This window comes from Pelodiscus sinensis, chromosome 3, assembly GCF_052426305.1.
Source record: "Pelodiscus sinensis isolate ZL-2025 chromosome 3, ASM5242630v1, whole genome shotgun sequence".
Classification (NCBI taxonomy): Eukaryota; Metazoa; Chordata; order Testudines; family Trionychidae; genus Pelodiscus; species Pelodiscus sinensis.
The window spans coordinates 10,059,211-10,083,973 of NC_143054.1; the positions used below are offsets into that span (position 1 = coordinate 10,059,211).

Consider the following 24,763-nt stretch of genomic DNA (forward strand, 5'->3'; position numbering starts at 1 on the left):
TGTCTCTCTGGAATATTTAGGGTCTTTGTGCAAAACATCTTGCGCCATCCCAGATTGTGTAAAACATGTTAAGCTACAGTGGTTTGGGTAAAATATCTTGGCACATATAACGAACATCTGCTCATTTGTCTCTGATCAACAACTTACTTCAACGGGCAACTTCCCATAGGCCTTGCTGTCTTTGGCCAATTTAACACAACATTATATCCATCTCTAACTGGCTTTTTCTCTGTCAGCACTTCCAGCTGCCAGCAGAAATGTCCAATATTGTAAAGTCCTCCTTCCATTCGTTACATTTTTGATAAAAACAATGAGGAGTCCTGAGGTACCTTAAAGACTAACAGATTTCTTTGGGTATGTCATGATTATAAGGGTTAGCCAGCAGCCTGGGGATTAAGGGGTTAACTACACCTACCCAGGTGGAGTGACCAATAGGAATGTAGGTGGGACTTTTCAAACTGGGACAAAGGAATTTGGGTTTTTGTCCTTTCTCCCTTTTTGCCTCTCGGGGGTTCTCTGCAGCTACAGAGAGGGACAAGCATGTCTCTCTCTCTCTCCAAGTCACCATTCTTCATTTTCTGTAAGTAGGGTAAAGTTTAGGTAGTTTCGTTAGGTTTTATTGTTTTAAGGATTGGGTATGGGATCTGAGATCTGGCACTGTTTAAAAGATGTTTTGGCTGTTCTTTGTAATTAAGTTCTAGGCCCATGGAATTTCTCCATGAGTAGATTTTGTTACCTTCCTATCTAGTCGTTATGCTTGCAACAGGAATATTGTTGTAATAATAAAAGTTCTTTCTTTTCTTTTTATTAACCTGGCAGTGGTTAATTGTGTGCCCTGATTTTTATTTTAGGGGTGAGATTTCCCAAATAATCTTTTCCCTGGTTTCTTTAGCAACATTTGGGTGGTGGCAGCGGAAATTTTATTCCCAAGATCTAGGTTTTTAAGATTTTGGGGGAAGTTTTATACCAAAGCCTGGTAAATAAGGCTTTGGGGTACACTTGCTGGCCCCCACTTCTGCATTTATCATGCCAGAGTGGGGAAGGAGCCATGACATGGTGGCATAGCAGTGGGATGATTTTGAGAACCCAGGATTTTTAAAAGGGCACAAGTTTTCTTTTGAGTTGCAAGCTTTGCAGTTTTTCCTTTTGTTTCTGGGCTGCCTCAGGGAGGGGCAGACCTTTAGCCAGACACAGACCTACCCAAACAGTTTGGTTTTTTGTTAGCTTTCGGGACAACTGGATAGCTAGGCTAGAATAGGGCAGGGAAGGAGCCCAGTACATGCTCTTGCGATCAGGCAAGGTAACCCTAGAGAACCCAATCCTTCCTAAGCAACACCCTGAGGCAGAGACAGCCTCAAAGCCAGGCATGATGTTAAGTACCGGGAAAGATTCCAACCCCAGAGAGGGGAAACAAGAAAGTAGGAATAAAAGATCCTCCGGAAAAGGGTTTATTTTCCGGAGAATCACGTCTAGATTGCCGCTTTTCTCCGGCTTATCCCCAAGCCGGAAAAAAGCGGCAGCCATGTTAATGCAAATACCGTGGGGGATATTTAAAATCCCCCCGGATTTTGCTATTCCAAAGTGTCTAATCTGCATCCCTTTTCCGGAAAAGGGATGCAGTGTAGACACAGCCTCTATGTTTTCTTTGTGTGATAATCAGGTTGCATGATATGTTTAAAAATACTACTACTACTACTACTACTACTACTACTACTACTAAATAATTTTAAGTTGAATTGGGCCTGGTGCTGGTTTATGTCTTATGACACAGTATCTGAGTTCATCTTTCTGATTTCCATTCAGAATGTCTACATAATTACTAACATATGTGTAGAAGGCATTCATTTATAATAAAAAAGGTGATATACTAAGATGATATGTGGTGAAACAATTAAACAGTAAAAATCTGTAAAGTGAATTGCACTAAAATATTATAAGGCCTATAAGAACATTGGGCATGATCCTCTGTTGGATTTATAGTTGCAAGGATACCTCATGACATATGTAGTCACCCTATCTATCAAATAAGGTGTAGAGATAGTGTTGCCAGGAGTCCAGTTTTGAACTGGACAGTCCAGTATTTGAGCTTTCTGTTTGGGAAATAAATTGAGAAAATATAAATGTCTGGTATTTTCTAAATAAGATGTCATGTAGACTGTGATATAATGTCAAGTGTGTCCGGTATTTTTGTTGAAACCATCTGGCAACCCTATGTAGAGAATAACCATATTTGGGCACAAAGAGTACAGCTTTTTTGTCTTAGTCCTTCAATATAATTAAAGAATACATAAAATGAATACAATAGTTTTTGCTGCAGCAAGATGACCTATGAAACAAGTACAGAACCCATGAAAAAATGTGAAAAGTTTTACGTAAAGAATCTATCTTGACTTTGGACATTTCTGATGATCAGAAAGGAGTATAAAAACATTGCTCTAGCATGGAAGGTTGTAATCAGGAAAGCCAAAGCACAACTGGAGTTGCAGCTAGCAAGGGATGTGAAGGGTAACTAGAAGGGTTTCTAGAGGAATATTAGCAACAAGGACAGGGAATGTGTCCTTACTGAATGGAGGAAGCAACATAGTGACAGATGACACTGAAAAAGCTGAAATACTTGTTGCTCTTTTTGCCTCAGTCTACACAGACAACGTCAGCTCCCAAACAGCTTCACTGGGCAGCACAGTATGGGGATTTGATGAGCAGACTCCATGGTGAAAAAACAGATTAAGGACCATTTAGATAAGATTGACATGCACCAGTCCATGGGGCTGGCTGCAGTGCATCTGAAGGTGCTCAGAGTTAGCCAATGTGATTGCAAAGTCATTGGCCATTATCTCTGGAAACTCATGGCGATCAGGGGGAGGTCCTGGATGACTGGAGAAAGGCAAATGTAGTGCCCATCTTTAAATAAGGGAAGAATGAAAATCTGGGGAATTATAGACCAGTCAGCCTCACCTCAGTCCCTGGCAAAATGATGGAGCAGGCCCTCAAGAAATTCTTTCTGAAGCACTTAGAGGAGAAGATGATGATCAGGGACAATCAACATGGATTCAAAAAAGGCAATAACAAGTGAACCCTGACCAATCTGATTGCCTTCTATAGTGTGATAACTGGCACTAAGGATTTGGGGAGAGCAGTGGACTTGATATACCTTGACATTAGCAAAGCTTTTAATATAGTCTCCCAGACAGCTCTTGCCAGCAAGCTGAAGAAGTATGGCTTGGATGAATGGAATATGTAGTGGAGAGAAAGCTGGCTAGATCATTAGGCTCAACAGGTAGTGATCAACAGCTTAATGTCTAGTTAGCAGCTGGTATCCAGTGGAGTGCCTCAGGGGTTCGTCCTCAGGCATATATAACACTTGGTCTGATCATTTGTCCAATGGCCAGTTTTGTATCAAAATACAAAAGTTTCATATTTGTAACTCTTCTGCCAGGTAGGCCTGGCAGTAACCAGGGCTGGGTTCAATATCTTGGGGTCCATCTCAAACAGAACCGGCTCAAGCCCCCACCCAGTAATCTGGGAAATTCACACACCCCTGGGTGCCTCTGAGATGCTCGCAAGCACTGAGTCTGAGTGTAGGAAAGAAACATTTAATGAAAGAGAGAGAAAAGTCATACGGCATTAACTTGGGGAAAACACCACAAACAGAGATCATAACCCAAACATGAGCTAAGCCCCCCCCAGCCAAGAATCACCTGAAGTCCAAAGAGTCCGACACCCCAAAAGTCTCTGTCCCTGGTCCGTGCCACCCAGAGTCCCAAAGTTCACCCACAGGGTTTCACCTCCCAACCTGGGTAGAAATCGGGGTGGGGAGATAGATAGGGGGCAACTTACAACACTCCGCCACGCTCCACCAGCTGTCTCATCCCACGCCAACGGACACTCCGCTTGTCGCCTGCCGCCGCTCCTCGCCTGCTGCTGCCACTGGTCACCACTCCTCGTCTGCTGCCCCTCTGCGCCATGCCACTGGTCACCGATCCTCACCTACCACTGCTCCACGCCATGCCTCTGGTCGCCGTGCCATGCTACTGGTCGCCACTCCTCGCCTGCCGCCACTCCACGCCACGCCGCTGGTCACTGCTCCACGCCTGCCACTGCTCCACACCACGCCACTGCTCCACGCCATGCTGCTGGTCGCCACTCCTCACCGTGTCTCGCCTGCCACCGCTCCTACCAGCCACGTTACACCACCAGCCAGTGATTCCCACCAGCCACTCTGCTGGTTGCTGCCACTCCACTGACTGCAATGGGTCTGGCTCTCAGCCAAACCAGTGATTTCAGCTCTCAGTAATTTCAACTCTTTAGCCACCAGCTGGACTGGCAAAGGAATTCCACTGGATTAGCAAAATAAAAGACTCCTCAGAGAGTCTGCTTTAGGTCTGTCCTTAAAACAAAGGGGGAAAGGGCCAGGTTGGGCCAGTCTTACAGCTCACACCTGGCAGGTGTGACGCAGGCTGACTCAAGCCCTTTAACCCTCCTCCCCAGGTCAGTTCACTCAACTCTGGAAGGGGGGAGGCTTGTTCCTCCGAGACCTTTTCCCATGATGGTGGTGTCTCTCCTGCAAACACTGGTGGCATGTTTTACAGTTCCCACATTTAGGGGTAGCATGATTAGTGACCCCCACAACAGTCCCAAATTAGTTACAATTCTCCACATTCCATTCCAACACTGACCCTCCATCAGCCCTGGCTGAATGGGATTTACATAGCCACACCTCGGATTCTCTCCTGAGCTGTATTTACATATCAACAGTTAACAGTTAATTACCTTGCAGAGCTGAACAATTGTAGCGGGCACACCCACCCCTCCTTTTAGCTGGCTGATAGCAAGCAGCGGTTCAGCCCCTGCTTACATATTATTGAGAAATTGCTTATGGCCTCCATATTACCATATAATTATAAAATAAATGGACTGGAATATAAGTAATGTATTTACATTTCAGTATTTAGTACATAGACCCATATTAGCAAGTCAGCATTGTCTAACTTCACTACTTCCTTTTATTGGCCTGCTGTAAAACTAGGCAAATATCGAGTTGAGTTGACATAGGAAGACCTTGCATGCTCCCAGGATACACATGTTCCTGGTTGATATCATGTTGGAGCATCAGCACCTGTTGGAGAAGAAGAGGACCACAGTGTCCAGCCAGGCTGCAGTGTTTGTTCCTTGTGTCCCCATTAGGCATGGAAGCACCGAGTTTCCTTGTTCTATCTCTGCGGAGAAAGCAGCAGGAGATGCAACCACCACTGCTGCCACTCTCCATCCACAGCAGACAATTGGGGTGCAGGGACTGGGCGGGGGGGGGGGGGCAGAATTAGATGGACAGGTCACCCCTGCTCCAAGCCTGTCCAAAGAGACATAAGGTAAACCAGGAAATGTAACATTCATTAGGGAGGAAGAGCATCCACAAAGGGGTTTGTTCCAATATCAGTACAGTGGAATAATTATAATAGTATTCTCATGCCATTAGATTGCTCCACGAAGACAAACCCTTACTTGAGTCTGTTCTGGCCTGTAGCTCTGGAAGGAAGCCCGTCTAACATAACCTGCAATGAAACATGAGGTTAGATGAGTCTAAACAAGAATTGTCTGTTTCCTTTAATTTTTTTCGAATGCTTTATTCCATTTCCTAATAAACTCATCTACCATCAGAACCCCCATTGTCACTCTACAGTCCTGGTCCAAAGGCTTCGAAAGGGAAGAGAGGCAGGTGTCTAGACAGACCTGCATGGCAATAAACAGGGGATATAGGTAAGGTGGTGTATCCAGGTGATTTTATAATTCTATCCCATAACAGGTCAGTCCCTGAGGCCTGACAGATGAGGGGGCCATGGAGAGACCAGTGATAGGATGGAGGTGAACAAAGTCCAGTAACTAGGGCATCTACTATTAGAATTTTTTAAATAGCTCTTAAATTTTCCTGGCCCTACTTTAAACCCCGTCACTTCTCGTTCTGACCTCCCTGAATCGTCGGAAGAAGAGGAACCGAGATGGCACAGGTCACTTGCTGGTGGATTCTCTGTAACCTGAAGTCTTTAAATGAAGAGGTGGGGATTTCAGTTACACAGCCAGAGGTAATGGGCCATTTATAGGAGTGGATGGGTGAGATTCCATAGCCTGCAATATACAGGAGGACAGGTTAGATCATCATGATGCTCCCTTCTGGCCTCCTGTGAAGTAATTAGTCCAGCAGCCTCCATTGGCTTTGCCCAGCTTTACCATCACCAGTTTGTATCTAACAATTGGGATTTATCATGGCAAAAATTCATGACAAATGATGACAGTTTGGCCTTCCACCAACATGTCCTTGTAATCATTTGGATGTATAAAAATCAGATAAAAAAACCCTTCATACACAAAAGTATGGATGCCTCCGATATCGACAAAGTGCCCTCTGGGAAATCACAGTCCAAGGATAACTGTTGTGTGCAGTTTCAGTTATCACAGGGGACCACTCTAAAGCCTTCAGTGACAATGGGCTCTTTCCACTGACTATCAAGAATTTGCACCAATCTGTCCATGTTTCCCAAGTGTAAATATTCCTTTTGTTACTTCCTCAGAGAATCAAGCACTTGCAAATTTCATTACTCAAATAAGCTTTGGTGCTGTAGAAATAACATTAATTATGTGTAATTGCAAGAGATGTACTTTCAGTACCCCTTGGATCAAAACAAGATTTCTCCAACTCAAAACCCCCAGTACTCTAAGTATGGGAATTGTGTGTCTCCTCTCTATATTTCACCAGCAACTACACACTGCATCATAATAACTCTAACTAAGGAACCAATCCATGCAACAAACCTCGGTGCCAACTCTGCCTACATATATACACCAGCAACACCATCACAGGACCTAACCAGATCAGCCATACTGTCACTAGTTCATTCTCCTGCACATCTACTAACGTAATATATGCCATCACGTGCCAACAGTGCCCCTCTGCTATATACATCGGTCAACCTGGACAGTCCCTACGTAAAAGAATCAATGGACACAAATCAGATATTTGTAGCCAGACAGAGCCCCCCCTCGTCACATCCATCTTATTTGCCCCTCTGAGGTGCCTGTATACAGGGCAGAGAAGGAGCAATAAAATCAGCATAGTCTATGCTGGCTCATCTGATCCTGAGAAGCTGAAAACATAGATATGAGAAAAGAGCAATTAAGGCAATAAGCTGACCTCGAGGCTCCGAGAACTGCCCTGGCTGGCACCTATGTTGATACGATCACACACAGTCGTCCCTGGGAGAGGAATCTCCCACTGAGAAAAGAATGCCCAGTACTTCCAATTTAGTTCTCTCTCTTACAAGTGTAAATTAAGTTCACAACTCCCTTGTAAGAACTGGTGTCACAAAAGACAGACCAGCACCATTTGGCATCACAGATAAGAAAGAGAAATACGTGACCCCATGGCTACATCTAGACTGGCATGATTTTCCGGAAATGCTTTTAACGGAAAAGTTTTCTGTTAAAAGCATTTTCGGAACAGGGCATCTAGATTGGCACGGACACTTTTCCACAAAAGCACATTTTGCGAAAAATCGTCCGTGCCAATCTAGACGCGCTTTTCCGCAAAAAAGCCCCGATCACCATTTTCGCGATCGGGGCTTTTTTGTGGAAATCAAAGCTGAGCTGTCTACACTGGCCCTTTTGCGCAAAAGTTTTGCACAAAAGGACTTTTGCCCGAATGGGAGCAGCATAGTATTTCCGCAAAAAGAACTGATTTCTTACAGTAGGAAGTCAGTGCTTTTGCGGAAATTCAAGCGGCCAGTGTAGACAGCTGGCAAGTTTTTCCAGAAAAGCGGCTGATTTTCTGGAAAAACTGGCTAGTCTAGACACAGCCCATGGGTATAAAGATGGGTCCAGCAGCACACTCACTTTGAGTGTCAATCTACTATCTACCTGCTGGTCGAGTTAAGTGATTAACGTCCCGAGGTTCCATGGGGATGCCCACCTCGTATTCATCTTTCCTAGGAATTGAGGGACCGGCCCTGGCTTGACCCGCTGCAGTCAAGAGGCACAGAAGGGGGTAAAAATTGTACCTGGATGTGGTCCTTTGTCTTAAGTGTACACATAGACTTAGAGCTCTTTAAAGATTAAGCTGTTACTTGGTACCATTATTTCTATTTTCTATCTTTATTTTCTTTGTAACCATTTTTAAGATCTATATTTGCTAGCAGTTAAGAAATAGAGCAATAGCCATTGTAACCTTATGATTTATAAGCTTCTTTAATAAACCTGTAACTGTTTAAGCTTCAACCTGACTCCTTCAGTTGCTGTAACATAACAAAGCACAATTTAAAAGAACTTCAGCCGGTCAAAAGGGACGGGTATAGGAAGAGCTTGGGCGTTTTGGATCGTGTCACTCCCAGCTGACAGATCCATTGGGGCATCTCTCAGTCTTCCCTAGACTGCCAGCTGCGAAGGGATCTTGTATCCTAGCAGCTGAAATCTGAGATGTAATAAGCTCTTCCTATAAATTCTGGGGCGTCTGTCAGCCTATTGGCTGCCCTCCGCGACGGGACCCTGGTCCTAGCGGTAAAGGCACAGACGTTAAGCCTTTTTTTTGGGGGGGGGCGCCCTTCAGTCTCCTAGGCTGCCCGGTGCAACGGGACCTTGCATCTCAGCAGTTGAACTTGGGTGTAACATACACACACACACACTGCCCTGACCATTGGCTGACAGATATTAGGAATGGCAACATACAAAAACCTGTAGGGGAACACTTCAATCTCCCTGGACACAAAATTGCAGATCTAAAGGTAGCCATCCTGCAGCAAAAAAACTTCAGGACCAGACTTCAAAGAGAAACTGCTGAGCTACAGTTCATCTTCAAGTTTGACACAATCAGCTCAGGATTAAACAAAGACTGTGAATGGCTTGCTAACTACAAAAGCAGCTTCTCCTCTCTTGGAATTCACACCTCCAGATCAGCTACTAGAAGTGGGCCTCATCCTCCCTGATTGGATCCACCTCGTCATCTCCAGCCTGATTCTGACCTGCATATTTATACCTGCCTCTGGAAATTTCCACTACATGCATCTGACGAAGTGGGTCTTTGCCCACGAAAGCTTATGCTCCAACACTTCAGTTAGTCTATAAGGTGCCACAGGTCTCCTCGCTGCTCTCTATATTTGTGTCTCTAATCTCTAGTGATGCTCAGATCCTGAATAAACTTCTTCCATACAGATCCTTTACCATCTTCTTGCTGTTTCTGGAGAACCAGATTGCATCAGGTCAGAAATAAATAAAACTCAGGGGTAGCAGCATGGGATATTGTTACCCTACAGTACAGGTGTCTAATTTTTCCACTGTTAAACTTTTTTTTTTCAATACTTTTGTCTGAAGAGTTCTGAAGCCTCCCTGGCTTACAGCAGAAATGGGATATTTTGTAGGCAGGGATATTCCATTGCTGCCTCCACAGAGATCTCTGTAGATATGGCTAACGTATCAAAAAGCTCTTTTTTTTCCATTTGCTTTCCTCACCAGAGATTGATACAGGCTTATTGTTTTTTAAAAAAATAGACTAAAAAATAGTCTCTCTGCAATATAGATACCCTTCCCTCAGCCTGATACAGGAAGGAATTTATATTTAGCAACATGCTAAGTAACAGAAAACTGAGGGTATAGAAAAAAAGTATTGAGCAACCTCGACTTTATATATTATTCTCTATGCCACCTTTGAGGTCTAACTAATTTTAACAAAGGTAACAAAATAGTTGGTTTCTGTTAAAGAAGGTGAAACATTTGAAGTGAAAAATCTGAGAAGTCAACTGAAATAATGCTATAAGGCACAAACAGCCACAAGGCCCAGTGAATTTAAATATTACTATTAATAATAATTATTATTTATTAGCATTTTAAACATATAATGGAATCCAACTATCTCACATATAAAATATAGAGATTACACCACTGCACTATTCTGCTGGCAGCTCAAAGCACTGATAGAAAAACTGCTTGGGAGTCAAGTTGGCCAAGGGCCACTCTACAGAGGTGTCCATAGGAAGTTCTGATCAGAGCTAAACCAGCAGATGTTCATTATGTATGCCAAGATATTTTACCCAAACCACGGTGACCTAACGTGCTTTACACATCCTGGGATGGCACAAGATGTTTTGCACAAAGACCCTGAATATTCCGGAAAGACAGACTTGGAAGAATTCCAATATCCAAACGGTGGTGGGACAGTGCAGCATTTCCCCACAAGCAGGGTTCTTTCTGATTGGCCCTCAGCAGGTTGGCCACAAAGAAACCAAGCCTTCAGAAACTAAAACGGAGTTTATATAATCAAAACATCGCTCCCTAAAGCTCATATAGCTGCATGAGAGACAGTGACTAGGACTGCCATCACCTGTTGACTAAGAGCACCCCGAAGCTGGTAACTACTACCGTTTCCCTTATAATCCCTCTGCTATCTTTTCCTGTACAGGTCTATCTAGGGAGATAGTTGGGAGATGCAGAAAGAGAAGATTATTGGTGTCAGAACTGCTTCTGTGAATGAATGAACTCTCTAGCTGTCTTGAGAAACCACTTGGAGCCACTGTCTGTGATACAGAGCTAGAGAACAGGCCTTCATTCCAGTTTGAATGGATAAGTAGAAAAATTCTGTGCGTTTTAATTGTGCAAATATATGCTTGGCTATTTTAAAGCGACCTGAATTAAAAAACTCTGCAGGATCATTCCAATTCTCTGACTTCCTCTTATCCAAAAATCCTACCAAATGAGCAATGTTTTCCCCCTGCAGTGCTGTGTTAATCACTCACGGATGAGCTAACCTTAGGGTGTGGGAGCTGTGATTTGGGAGGATTTATAGAGTTAGAGATGAGGAGAAGGAAAAAAGGGAAGAAGAATTCGGGGGAAGGCAGGGGAGGAGATAACTGGTGGGGAGGGAGAGAACAGGCAAAAGAGAGAAGAATGGACCAGATGCAGGGGTTAAGGTGTAGACTGAAAGGAGACATGTTCAAGGAGAGGAAGGATAAAGGGGGACACAGGATGGGAGTTAAAGGACAGAGAACATGATAGGAGGGAAGGGAATGAAGTGAGGCAGAGGAGGTTGGAGGAGAGAAAAGGAGAGAAAGGAGAAGGAGAGAAGGCATCGCCATAGATAGTAGCCTCCTTATTGCTTCTTGAGGACAACCGGGCATGGACATCTCTCAGCTCACTCCCTTGGTGCTGTCAGTGCTGAGAAATTCTTAAGCTTCACTAAGGAGCCTCCTGTCTTTCAGGGCTCCTCTTCCTCTCCTTCCCTCTGTCCTTCTTTCCTCTCTTCTCTTCTTCACACTCTTCTCTGCCTCCCTTTGGGCTCTGTCCATGCAGCCTCTTGAGGAACACCATCAGAGATGATGCACATCCCAAATTGACCTCTTCCTCCTCCTCCTTATTCCCTCTGGATTCTAGCACTCCTTTTGCTGACCCATTTGTTTGAGCGTTGCCCAGTTCTTCAAAATTCCGTATCTCTCCCAGGTTGGTCAGATAAATGGAAATGTACTGTAATAAAATAGAGGACATCTACTTCATTTCACTAATAAAATGGAATCTTAGCTGTCTGAATCTTAGAGGCGCTGAGTGCTGAAGTTGAGAAATATTTGTAAAGGGAAAGGAGGTAGCTGAGAGATATTTAGAGTGTTTCAGAGTTCTGCCTCAAAATCATACAGAATTTGTGTTTTGAGCGAAATTGACACAAATAGAGTAGGCAGCTATGATGGGCTGTACAGAACTAGGATAAAGCTTGCTTGTGTAACAACTGTGAAAAGGCCTGGAATGAATTGATGTGCATTGCTATTTCTTGGTAAAGTATAAAATAATAGCAGGAATGTATTGTTATAAACATGAATACCCAACAAACCTCCTTTTGCTTTCTCTAATTTTTCAATTGCTTTCCATTCTATTTTGGCTAATAAAATAGGGAATGTGCAATAACTCTGCATTCTGTATATTAGCACATTTCCAATTACCATAGGAAATCTAATTTTAAAAAATTGAAAATTAAAATTAATTACAAAAATTAATTTTGCCTCATAATTGTAGTTCTATGAACTCCTCCTGTTTTACTTTCAAGCTGTATTGCTAACAATCATTGTTCTTGAGAGATTGCAGAAAAAATAAATACAATTTGGATTATAATAACATTTCTAAAGCTCACTCTTTTCCCATGAGCAATAAATATAAGGAGTCTGTATCTTCAATGTCTTTGTGTCTCTTCTCTCCAGTAACACTGAGTTTCTGGACAACCTTCAGCCATGAAGATCCTTTATCTGCTCTTTGCAGTCTTCTTTCTGGTGCTCCAGGGTGCGCCAGGTAAGACGTAAATGAAAACAAGGGATGATACAGGGATGATACAGAAGGAAATCTAGGAGCGCTTATGAAGGTTGTCTAACCCTTTCTATTAGAAACATGTTTCTGATGTTTTCTTATGAGCTCTAGCACCTTTTCAGTAATTATACATGAAATATGAGAGGCATTGCCGTGAGGTCAGAGTGGTATCTTTTCTGCCCTCCGTAAAAATCATTTAGATTTGACTGTAGTGTGTATTATTAGTAAGGAGAAAAATATTTTCATAGTGTTCTCCTCAGATGGTTTGGAGACTTGCTGGTTTTACTACTCCACAATTTTCCTGCGCTACATGTATTTTTCCTGAAACAGACGATCATAGAATTTGAACAAAATGAACTCATGCTGACCATGTTTAATATACCTTTGGTCTAGGAGAAGGTGCAGAGGGCTGACAGCTGGAAGACTGTAACATACAAAATAACTTCTGCTGCGGGCTAGTGTTAGTAATTCTGCACCTTTCACAACCTGTATTCTAAAGTCAGGCCTCATGCCCCAGTGAGAGATTACAGAGCAGGGAACTGAGCCCAGGTCTATAAAATGGCAGCACCTCCTCTCAATGTCTTAGCCCCACTCTCTCTCAGAACCTACCACCACTATGGCTGTGTCTACATTGGCAAAATCTTGCTACCTGTCTACATTGGCCACAAGTATTTGCACAAGAACACTGACGTTCTAATGTACAAAATCAGTACTTCTTGTGCAAATACTCTGACGCTCCCACTCAGGGATAAGCCCTCCTGCGCAAGTATTCTTGCGCAAAAGGCCAGTGTAGACAGGCAACGTTAATTTCTTGCGCAAGAAAGCCTGATGGCTAAAATGGCCATCGGAGCTTTCTTGAACAAGAGAGCATCCACACTGGCACAGATGCTTTTGTGCAAAAGCACATGCCAGTGTAGACGCTCTCTTGTGCAAATACTTTTAACGGAAAAACTTTTCCGTTAAAAGTATTTGAGCAAAATCATGCCAGTGTAGATGCAGCCTATGTGTTTATCTTTGTTCCTAGAAGCAATAACATCTGACTGAAACAGTGTTTGCAGCCATGACAATGCATCTCTTTCAGTTCCCTAACACCTTCCAATTAAAAATGTTCTACGCTAATTATTCTACAAGCTTTGGCTGTGGATCTGCATTTTCAAAACATCTGGCCCTGAAGGTATAGCCAAAGTGTGGCAATTAGTCATCCAGGAACGAGTCTTCAGAAAAAAAAAATATCATGGAGAGACTTTAAAACCCAAAGGGGCTTTTTCAAACCCTTTTCTTTCGAAAAATTGGCATCATCCAACCCAGGCTGAGTCTAGATTGCAGGGTTTTTTCGAAAAAAAGTAGCCTTTTTTCAAAAAAAACTTCACCTGCGTCTAGACTACAGCCACGTTCTTTCAAAATTAAATTGAAAGAACACGGCTTTTCTTTCGACGGCGGTACTCCTCATTTCACGAGGAAGAACGCCTTTTTTCGAAAGTGCTCTTTTTAAAAAGGCGTTCTTGAATGCAAACAGGGCTTTTTTGAAAGAGAGCATCCAGACTGCCTGGGTGCTCTCTTTCGAAAAAGCGGCTCACTTTTTCGAAAGAAGAGATTGCAGTCTAGATGCTCTTTTTCGAAAGAAGCTTTTTCAAAAGTATCTTTCGAAAAAGCCTCTTTCGAAAGAGGCTTGCAGTCTAGATGTAGCTCCAGTGCTGATCCGGTTCAACCCAACTTGGCCAGATTACATTGTTGATCCTGCCTGACACATCACTGTCAGAGCCAGAAGGAATTAACCTCACAGCAGCAGCCACTAATGGAAGGTGGAGATATGGGCAGCTACTTGCTTTCCACTCTTTAAAGACGAGGGGGCAGTGAAAGAGGCCATGCTCAGGCTGAACAGTTGAGAATTATATCTCTGAAAACCAGTGGTCCAGTTTAATTAACTCACTTTGTTCCCGTCTTAGAGTCAGTCACTGAATTTGCACACAATTCCAATCATTTGAGTAGCACTAAAGCTGTGATAAACTTCTGCAGTGGGTGATAGTGGAGCTGAGTTAGCCAGGAGTAAGTGAATGGGAAATGCCTGTCATCACAGCCCTTACTAACGCTGCTCTGAAAAATGAGGATGACTCTTTTTCTTTCTGCAGAATTCTCACAGGCTAAGAATCGTGACTTGAGATGCACACTCCAGGGGGGCAAATGTTTCTATATCAGATGTCCCTACAATGATTCAACAATGATTGGAAGATGCAGTAATTGGGGTGTTTGCTGTCTCTGGTAAGTTCAGCATTCCACAAAGCAGACAGAACTGTGGCTAGAACTGCCAGACTGGCAAGGTGAAGGACAAGGAGGCATTTTTAAAAAAATATCAGAAAGAAAAGAAATTCCTACTAGCATATGGGCCCAGTCCTAGAAGGTGATAAAATTATTTATAATAAGGCACTAAATTTTTCTGTTCTGTATTTGGAAAGAAGCAGGATGATGTACTGATATTACATGCGGATGATGACTACTATCTATCCATTAGAAAATAAGGAAGATATTAATAACATCTAGTAGGGATAGACATTGTTAAAAAAACAGAATTGGATAATTCCATTATGGAATCCTCAAAGAACTGGGTGAAGAGATCTTTGTTTCAATGCTCATTGATAACACATTTTGGCATGTTGGAGAGATTCCAGAAGACTACGGGTATGTCTACACTACCCTCCTAGTTCGAACTAGGAGGGTAATGTAGGCATACCGCACTTGCAAATGAAGCCCGGGATTTGAATTTCCCAGGCTTCATTTGCATAAGCGGGGAGCCGCCATTTTTAAAACCCCGCTGGTTCGAACCCCGTGCAGCGCGGCTACACGGGGCACGAACTAGGTAGTTCCAACTAGGATTCCTATTCTGAACTACCGGTGGAACGAGGTGTACCGGTAGTTCGGAATAGGAATCCTAGTTCGAACTACCTAGTTCGAGCCCCGTGTAGCCGTGCTGCACGGGGTTCGAACCAGCGGGGTTTTAAAACTGGCGGCTCCCCGCTTATGCAAATGAAGCCCGGGAAATTCAAATCCCGGGCTTCATTTGCAAGTGTGGTATGCCTACATTACCCCGCTAGTTCGAACTAGCGGGGTAGTGTAGACATACCCTACGAGTTTAATGTTCTGCCTATAGGTAACAAGGGCAGGGGGGATGATCTGGGTAATGATAGGCCTGTTAGCCTGACATAGAATCATAGTGTTGGAAGAGACCTCAGAAGGTCATCAAGTCCAGCCCCCTATCCAAGGCAGGACCAGCCCCAACTAAATCTTCCCAGCCAGGGCGTTGTCAAGCTGGTACTTAAAAACCTCTAAAGATGGATATTCCACCGCCTCCCTAAGGAACCCATTCCAGTGCTTCACCACCCTGCTAGTGAAATAGTTTTCCCTAATATCCAACCTAGACCTCCCTCTACTGAAACATGACATAAATTCCCAATAAAATAATGGGAAAAAATGACTCAGGTAATAAAGAACTAACGAGTAAGAATTTAGGACACGTCTACACAGCAAGGCTAAAGCCAAAATAAGCTACACAACTTGAGCTATGTCAATTGCGTAGATTAATTCGAAATAGTTTAGTTTGGTTTTGGCATTGTCTACACAGCAGGAAGTCTGATGAAGGTGCCAATGGTTCTTTGTCTGTGTAAAATTTGGTGTTAGTACTCTTCCTCTCTAATTGCTAGTTCTTTCCAGGACAAACCAGAGTGAAAAATATTCAAGCAGAGGCTAGTGCACTGGTAAAAAGTTCAGGCAGACTTCAGCATTTCCTGGTCTTCCCTAGAATGTATGTGGGTCCAGATACTGGAAATACTAATGTGCATGAGGAGCTAGATTAAGAGGATCGCTGCTGATAGTGCAAAGCAGAGGAATGGAGGACATTAGAACACATCATTGTGATGGGCATTTCTTGCCCATGAGATTGGGGATTAAAACAGAAACCTCTTGGCTCTGTCTACATTGGTGTGATCTTGCGCCAAAGTGGCCGCTTTTGCGCCAAAACGTGCTGCCTGTCTACACTGGCCACAAGTTCTTGCACAAGAACACTGACGTTCTAATGTATGAAATCAGTGCTTCTTGTGCAAGAACTGTGATGCTCCCGCTCAGGAATAAGCCCCCTTGCGCAACATGGATTTCTTGCGCAAGAAAGCCCTATGGTTAAAATGGTCATCAGAGCTTTCTTGCACAAGAGAGCATCTACACTGGCATGGATGCTCTTGCGCAAAAGCACATCTCTTGCGCAAAGGCACATGCCAGTGTGGATGCTCTCTTCTGGAAGAGTTTTTGCACAATAACTCTTCTGCAAAAGAGTTCTTGAGCAAAATCATGCCAGTGTAGACATAGCCCTCAAGTAAAGCACAAGACTCTACAGCTTGAGTGATAGGGCAAGGCTCTAGCTGGGACTGTAAGAATGCGTCTACACAGCAGCGTTATTTCAGAATAACAGCTGTTATTCCAAAATTACAATGCGAGAGTCTACACATCCATTCCATTATTTTAAAATAATTTCAAAATAATGGACGACATATTCCGACTTCTGTAAATGTCATTCCACAAGGAATAATGCCTATTCTAAATAGCTATTGCAAAATAGTTGTAATGTGGACATGCCACTGCTGCTACAGCCGCTCCCCGAGTGACAAACAAGTTACAGACCAACATTCGGTCCGTAACTCAAAGTGTTCGTAACTCGGATCCCATAGAGTTACATGGCGACTGCGCTGTTCGTAAGCGCAGATCGCCGTTCGTAACTCGGATCTGCATTTACAACCACTTTGGTCATAAGTGTGGATGGTCATAAGTGGAGGTGGTCGTAACTCGGGGACCGGCTGTATTTCAAAATAGCTCCTCCCCTGGCCATTCAAACGAATTACTCCCCAGTGCCTCCTGGGGCTCTAAATCAAGGTAGGGTGTCCACATTAGGGAAGCCTGCCTCAAACTAATTTTGAGGTTTCCCTGTAGTGTAGATGTACTATTTCAAAATAAGCTATTTTGGAGTATTTCATCTGGAATTGCTTATTTTGAAATAAGCATGCAGTGTAGACGTACCCTAACAGACCCTGTACGTCAGGCACAGAGGGAACACATAACACACGCTGAGCAGTGCATGAGTCCTGCATGTTATCAGAAATGCTCAGTCTTCTGTATAATTAAAACAGCACCAGTCTATCAAGGACTGGAAGCCATTTTAGAGCAGAGGAATCTTTCAGTCCTTAAAGAAGCTCAGTACAAACTCTTAGAAATGTAGCCGTGTTAGTCTGGTATAGCTGAAGCAAAATACAGGACTATGTAGCACTTTAAAGACTAATAAGATGATTTATTAGATGATGAGCTTTCGTGGGCCAGACCCACTTGAGGAAGTGGGTCTGGCCCACGAAAGCTCATCATCTAATAAACCATCTTGTTAGTCTTTAAAGTGCTACATAGTCCTGTATTTTGCTTCAGCTACAAACTCTTAGCCTGTGATATTCGCCTTTATGAAGAGCAAGGGAGACTATACATTACAGGCAGTCCCCGGGTTATGTACAAGATAGTGACTGTAGGTTTGTTCTTAAGTTGAATTTGCATGTAAATCGGAATTTGCATGTAAATCGGTACATATTGTAGGGGAAACTCTAGCCAAACATTTCTCCAGAGCTCAGTTTTATTCTCCCACCCATCACTTCCCTCAGTCCTTTATTCTCAAGCTGAGGTGTCTGCTGAGAAAAACTGCTCCGCGTCTCCCTAGTCTGCTGGGGGGGAGGAGGGGGCACTAGCCTCGCGTCTCCCTGGTCTGCTGGGGGGAAGCAGCTAGTGCGGGGTTGCCTCACCCCGTTTGTAAGTAAGGATACGATGTAAGTCGGATCCATGTAACCCGGGGACTGCCTGTATTGTCAACTAGCCAATTAGCCCGTCATAAGACGGGATTTTCAGGTCTCTCCTCCACGTCGGTCTTCTCTTCTGAGCCTCCAGTCTCTCGCTCCGTCTCTCTCTCTTTCTCTCTCTCTCCTCCTCCTACTGCCTCCCCCCCCCAGCTCTCCTCTGTCTCCTGCCTCTCTCTCTGTCTCTCTATTTCTCTTCTCCTCCCCCTCCTGCCTCTCACTCGAGGGACCGCGGAGCCCAAACAGCTGTTTGGGCTCCGCACTCCCCATGCTGCATGGGTGGATGCGGAGCCCAAACAGTTGCTTGCGCCACTTGCTCCCACACAGCGCCCTGGCGTTCCCGGCCAGGGGGCGGGACCTGGAGCTGCTGTCACACCGCATGTCAGCGCCCCACCCCCCCTTTGCCTCCCGCCGTGGTGCTCGGCTGACTTCTGCGCCGCTCCGCCGGGCCACCACGGGGGAGCAAGCGGCCGCTTGGGCTCCCCATGGCGGCCCAGCTGAGCAGCACAGAAGTCAGCCAAGCGCCATGGCGGGAGGCAAAAGGGGGCGGGGCAGTGACGTACATGGCCAGGCCCCGCCCTCTGGCCATGTAGGTCACCGCCCCGCTCCTCTTCCCCTCCCGCCATGGCACTCGGCTGACTTCTGCACCGCTCAACCGGGCCGCCATGGGGGAGCCCAAACGGCCGCTTGCTCCCCCGTGGCGGCCCGGCTGAGCGGTGCAGAAGTCAGCCAAGTTTGTGCAGAAGTCAGCCAAGCACCATAGCGGGAGGCAAAGGGGCCCCACACTCCCCATGCAGCACGGGCCACCCAGAGGGAACAGCCAGCATTTCAGGCAACAGCGCCCCCCAGAGGGAACAGCCAGAATTTCAGCGTTACAGACTCTCAGACATTGGGCTACTATATTTGTCAATGTGAACACTATTCAGGTGTTTTTATTGTTTTAAACATCAAGGTTGCTATAGAAGGTTAATTTGGCTGCATTTCATTCCCTTCTCCTTCCTGTTTTACTTGTTTCGTTCAGGCTGTATCTGTCATAAACTGTACAGGAGGCCCAATTTGATTGCATCATTAACTCAAGTAAGCTCCTCAAGAAGCAGTTAGGAGGGTGTGAGACTTTTCCCATCTACTAAAACACCAGAGACAAGACTTTAGGGTAGGAGAGGTGAAGCTGGGAGTTAGTACACAACTGCCTCCCGAAAAGAGTCAGCCCTCAGGGAGACTTGGCATTTCTCTTCCTCTGAAAGCATAAAGTTATCAGTGAATGAATCAGTTTAGTGTCAGCTGTGTCCAAGGTGTGTGTGATTTGTGCTTTCCTGCAGTATAGTTTTTAAAGGCAGCCATTTCACCTGTTTAGTTAGATACATCCCTCCGGAAACTCCGTAACAGAATGTTGAAGTAGGGAAAATAAATTCTCGGTGTTGGAATTAACTAGGAACCCTTCACATACCACAGAGTGACTGGAGCCTCTTGATTTACAATCAAGCTTCATATTCCTGTTGTATAACAAAACATTTTTAAAAAATCTCTCTCTTTGTTTTAAACAGAGGAGGTGGTTCTGATTGTCAAGTCAGGATCTCTGAGAATCCGGGAGACAACTTTATGCTTCTAAAATAATTATTTCCTGCTTCTAGGAGATCCTGAAGTGCTGTTGTTTAAGTCACAAAGAACCTTGTGAGCTGGAGAAGTTCCAGAAGGGAGTCCTTGTATCCCCCACATGAGAGTGGTTACCTCCGTTTAATAAAAGCAAGTTGGTTTGAGATGATCATGCTGAAGCATCTGTGTATGTCTCTGTGTATGCTGGTGGGAGGCAAAGGGGCTGTTTCTCTCATTTGCCTCCTGTTAGGGAGGCATTTAGTATTTTTCTTTTTTTCAAATTAAATACCCCAAAACATCCCTCTCACAGTTTTCCACACCTGGGTGTGTGTAGACCATGGTCCACACCAGCTCTGTAGTTTCAATGAGTTCCTGTGGGTAGATCTGTATTCCTAGTAAATTATACAGATCCCCACAGTTGATGGTACAGAGGGGACTGACTGTATGTACAGTGTGTAACACCCATCAGGGAGCTCTGTGGCACCTAGACCTTCCCCCATCCACTTCCCCTCCCTGCTCTATATAGAAGAGAAAAGGAAAATCAGGCCAAACTTCATTCAGGTCTTATTCCTGATTTGGATCCTTTTTACACTGAGGCTATGTCAACCGTCCAAAGAAAAGTCAGAAAAAGATATGCAAATTGCGAATCACAATTTGAATATCTTTTTCCACTTTCTTTCCGAAAGAGGCTTTTCTGATATTTGGCCCCTCTACACAGGGCCAAATCTCGGGGAAAAAAACCCTCTTTCAGAGCATCCCTTTTGCCTTGTCAATCTAGATTTACAGAGATGCTGAAAAAATGCATCTGCTTTTCCGAAATTTTTCCCCAGAAATGCTATATAGTCTAGACGTACCCTGACTGCTATAAAATAGGAGTAACTCCAGATGTGACTTCCAAATCCAGGCTGTCTAGCTCTCTCCTATTCTAACTGCACACAATTCCATGAGTGTGACTCCATGGGTGCTCTGGGGCTCAAGCACCCACAGAAAAAAATGTGGGGTGCTTAGCCCCAAGGAGCCAGAGCTTGAATGGGGAATGTGAGAACTCTGTGCTGAGGGAGTGGGGATGTGGGTACTAGAGATTTGAGAGGAACCAGGCCAAGCTGACCCCTTGGCTGGGAAACGTAATATGAAGCTGGGGCTTTGAAGGCGGAGTCATGTGATTTTTATGACCAGGGAATGATGAGCCAGGTTTGAGATTTAGGAGATCAGATATTGGAGAGAGCTGTTGCCATGGCGACTAAGGCTTTCCCAGTTTCCAGGCCAGAGAAAGCAGAGACGGGGATGCAAGGGGAGGATGGGCCTGAGGTGTTTACTGAGAAGAAAGGGGCTTTCCACTAAATATATGGAAACCCCATCCTGCTCTTGGGATGGGCTATACGAGGCCCTGTTGCAGAGTGGCTGGCATTGGATAGGAAATCTGGGGGGCTGTGGACTTCCCAGGTGGGGTTACACAAAGGTGCCTTTGGTGTGGGCGGGAGAGGCAGAGCTAAGAGTAGCCACTCTGTGGAGAATGGCTCCCTCAGAGCTATACAGAGACCAGTGAGGGGCCGTGGGACAGAGATGCTGACGTTAAAACCACGGGCAGCATGGAGAGAGTCAAGCAGAGAGCCCAGCACAGACACCCCAGGGTGGTCTCCTGTAGTTCTTGATGATAATAATCAGCCTGGAAACCTGGCGGCTGCGTGTGATGGATTGTAAATGGTTTTAAAATTACAAGCTAGCCATTTACATTTGGAAGGGGTAACCTCGTCCTGCTTGCAGGTGAGAGAGCCATGCAGGGCAGTGGGCCATCTGGGTCCTGAGCAGTCAGTCTGCAGAGCGCCAGGTCAGAGCCAGGTGGGGTGAACCCAGCCTCCCTGTTTTAGGGAGCAGCCTGCTTGGTCTCTCTGTTTTGCAGTTCTTATTGGTTAACACTCTGATTTTTATGTAATAGGACAAGTGCATTTTAGGGTTGCTTTTTTTAAAATCCAACTTCTCCATTTGTGATCCGTGAACACACTAGTCTGGAGCAATACCATGGGGATTGCAGTCCAAACAGTCAACTTGTGACACAAGCAAGCCCTCTTGAAAACCACAAACTGGAAGGATTAGTAGCAGGCTTAAAAATAAGCAAACATCTATCCATACGCTCTCTTAGAAACAAAAACAAACACAGGCTATCCTGGCCTAAACTCCTATGTGCATATTTAACATTCAATAAGGAGGAGTGTGTTTTACTGGTGTTGTCAGAGCAGGGTCAATCATAGTTTGGCTATCTGTGTGTCACTACCACTTTGATGCTCCATAACCAGGCCCGGCCTTTGGACAAGGTGAGTGAGGCAGTTGGCTTGGGCCCCGTGAATTCAGGGCTCCGCGCTGTCCAGCTCCTGGCCCCACCCACCCGGCTGCTCACTCGCGGCCATATGGCTCAGTCACACTTCATTGGGCCCCGCAACCTCTTGGCCAGGCCTGTCTGTAACACTCTGGCTCTCCCTCTCCTCTGAAATCTCTCCAAACCCAAAACCATCTTCTCTTCTGCCAGAGCCTCTGGATATGGCCACATCCAGCAAGTTCTCCTAAAGAAATTAAAACCAAAGCGCAAACCCCCTAAGCCTTTTGGTTGCAGTTTCAGTCAGCACTAAGGACTTTATTGATGCCTTTTGCTGCCAATGAGGGTCTTTCCATGGACAACGAAGGATTTGGACAGGCCGTAGATGTATCCAAGGTGTAAATATTCATAAAATTACTTCCTCATGGAAGCAAGGACATGTACATTTCATGACTCCCATGCTGCATAGATAATATTCATTATTATTCTTTGCAAGAGATGTACTTTAAATATCCCTTCAATCAAAACAAGGTTTCCGCAACTCTAAATCCTCAGCACGCTAAATACTGTCCAGCTCCTGTCTGTATTTGTGCCTCTTGCCTCTTATGGTGCTGAGATCTTGAATGACTTTCTTCCATAAAGATTTTTCAACTTCTCTTTGCTGTATGTGGTTCCCAAGTGGTTTCAGGTCAGAAGTAAAGAAAATCCAACGGTTGTAGACAGGTATTTGTGAGCCTAGAATTCAATTAGCTAATTGTTTCTATTATTAAATGTTTTCCAAGTATATTTTTTCTGAAGAGTTCTTACACCTCCATAAGTTGCAGCAGAAATATGGGTACATCTACACTACAACGTTAATTCGAACTAACTTAGTTCGAATTAGTTAATTCGAACTAAGCTAATTCGAACTAAGCTAATTTGAACTAATGGATCCAGACTAAAAAACTAGTTCGAATTAGCATTTTGCTAATTCGAACTAGCATATCCACATTAAGTGGACCCTGAACCGGGGTTAAGGATGGCCGGAAGCAGTGCCGGCAGGGCATCAGAGGAGGACTTAGAGCGTGGAGATGCTGTCTCAGGCTAGCCAAGGGCTGTGCTTAAAGGGACCCGACCCCCACCCCAGACAGACAGTTCTCAGGGGTGCCCCGCTTGCAAAGCAGTCCTGGCTTGGAGTGCCCAGAGTACCCACACTCGGCACATCACAGCACTCGGCCATCAGACCAGCTGCACTTGCCGCAGACTGCCATCCGGGGAGAGGAGGCAATTGGGGGGCTGCAGGAGAGCTTCCACCCCGAGGAGTCTGCAGAGCCAGCCCAGTCCTCCCCATCGGGGGCTCATACCCCATTCCTCCCTCACCTCCTTCCACTTACCCTTCCCTAGCCCCCCTTCCTGATGTACAAAATAAAGGACATGTGTGTTCAAAAATAGAAACTCTTTATTTAACAAAACTGGGGGAAACTGGGAAAAGGAGGTGGGAGAGGGGAAGAGAGAGGGTGGGAGAGGGGAGGGAGAAAACTGGGAGGAGGGAGCTGGAAGGGGGAAGCAAGGGAAAGGAGGGGGTGGGGAAACTCAAGGTTCAGGGGTGGGGGTCTCACTGGGCCAACCGCCTCCCAGTACGGCGAGGGAGGGGGCCTCGGCATCCCCGGGGGGATGGGATGGAGGGTGCGGAGGTTGAGGTGGGGGGTGTGGACATTGAGGAAGAGGGTGTGGGGGTTGAGGAGGAAGAGGTGGGAGGGGGGCAGGAGTGGGAGGAGGGACAGCAGTTGAGGGGGCAGCAGGCGCTGGACCGGCCCGGGGCACCATGCTCTGCAGCAGGACCTGCAGGTTTGTGCTCAGCCCTTGGACCTCAGCCAGCAGCTCTTGGCGGAGCTGGAGGTCTGCCCGCATCCAGGCCTGCAGTGTGCGGTGCACGGCTCGCAAGTACCCCAGGTGCTGGTCCCAGTACTCCTGCTCTGTGCTGGTGGTCTGGAGCAGGCCACGGGTGCGGGAGCATGTCCCGGGCGGGGTGGTGCGCCCTGCACGAGCAGCTGGTGCAGCTGTAGAGAAAGAAGAGAAGTGGTCAGTTCTCCCTGGGGATGCAGAGGATGATGCTCAGCCCTCTCCCCCACCCCGCAACGTGAGGGTGACCATGTCCTGCACCGGGTCAGGGCTCTCCGGTCCCGGCTCGCTGTCCCCCGGCCTGGCACGGACCGCCCCGCCCCCCAAGAGTCTGTCGAGGGCGGGGAAGTAGGGGCAGGTGTCAGCCCCTGCAGCGGTGTCACCCCTGGTGGCCCTGGCGTACCCCTGCCGCAGCTGCTTCACTTTAATGCGCACCTGCTCCCGGGAGCGCCTGTGTCCCTTTCGGGCCATGGCAGTCGCTATGCAGCCATAGACGGCCGCATTCCTCCTCCTAGTGCGGAAATCATGGAGATTGGGGGCCTGCCCCCAAACCTCAATGAGGTCCATGACCTCCACACTAGTCCAGTGGGTTGTGCGCCGTCTACGGCCCCTGGCTGGCCCTTGGGTGCTGGGGGACTGGGCAGGAGATGGCTCGCTGCCACTGGCTGCCCGGCTCATGGTGGGGCCACTGGGTCAGGGGCAGAGACCGCTGGCAGGGCTGGCTGTCTCAAGTGCCGTCTGGCCAGAGTCTACCCCTTTAAGGGCCCGGGGCTGGGGGAGAGGAGAAGAG

The 24,763-nt window shown here is 45.8% G+C and overlaps 1 long non-coding RNA gene across 2 annotated transcripts; it reads left to right on the forward strand.

The window, feature by feature from the left end:
• Window positions 1-502: 502 nt before the first annotated feature.
• LOC102455033 (uncharacterized) lies at window positions 503-19,950 on the forward strand. 2 transcript variants are annotated; one of them, XR_016349039.1, is made up of 5 exons: window positions 503-580; window positions 10,436-10,613; window positions 12,216-12,303; window positions 14,448-14,577; window positions 19,820-19,950. It is a non-coding gene; the product is annotated as an uncharacterized LOC102455033 (long non-coding RNA). The 2 variants fall into 2 exon arrangements; XR_332961.4 differs by lacking the exon at window positions 10,436-10,613 and having other exon boundaries at window positions 505-580.
• Window positions 19,951-24,763: the final 4,813 nt, after the last annotated feature.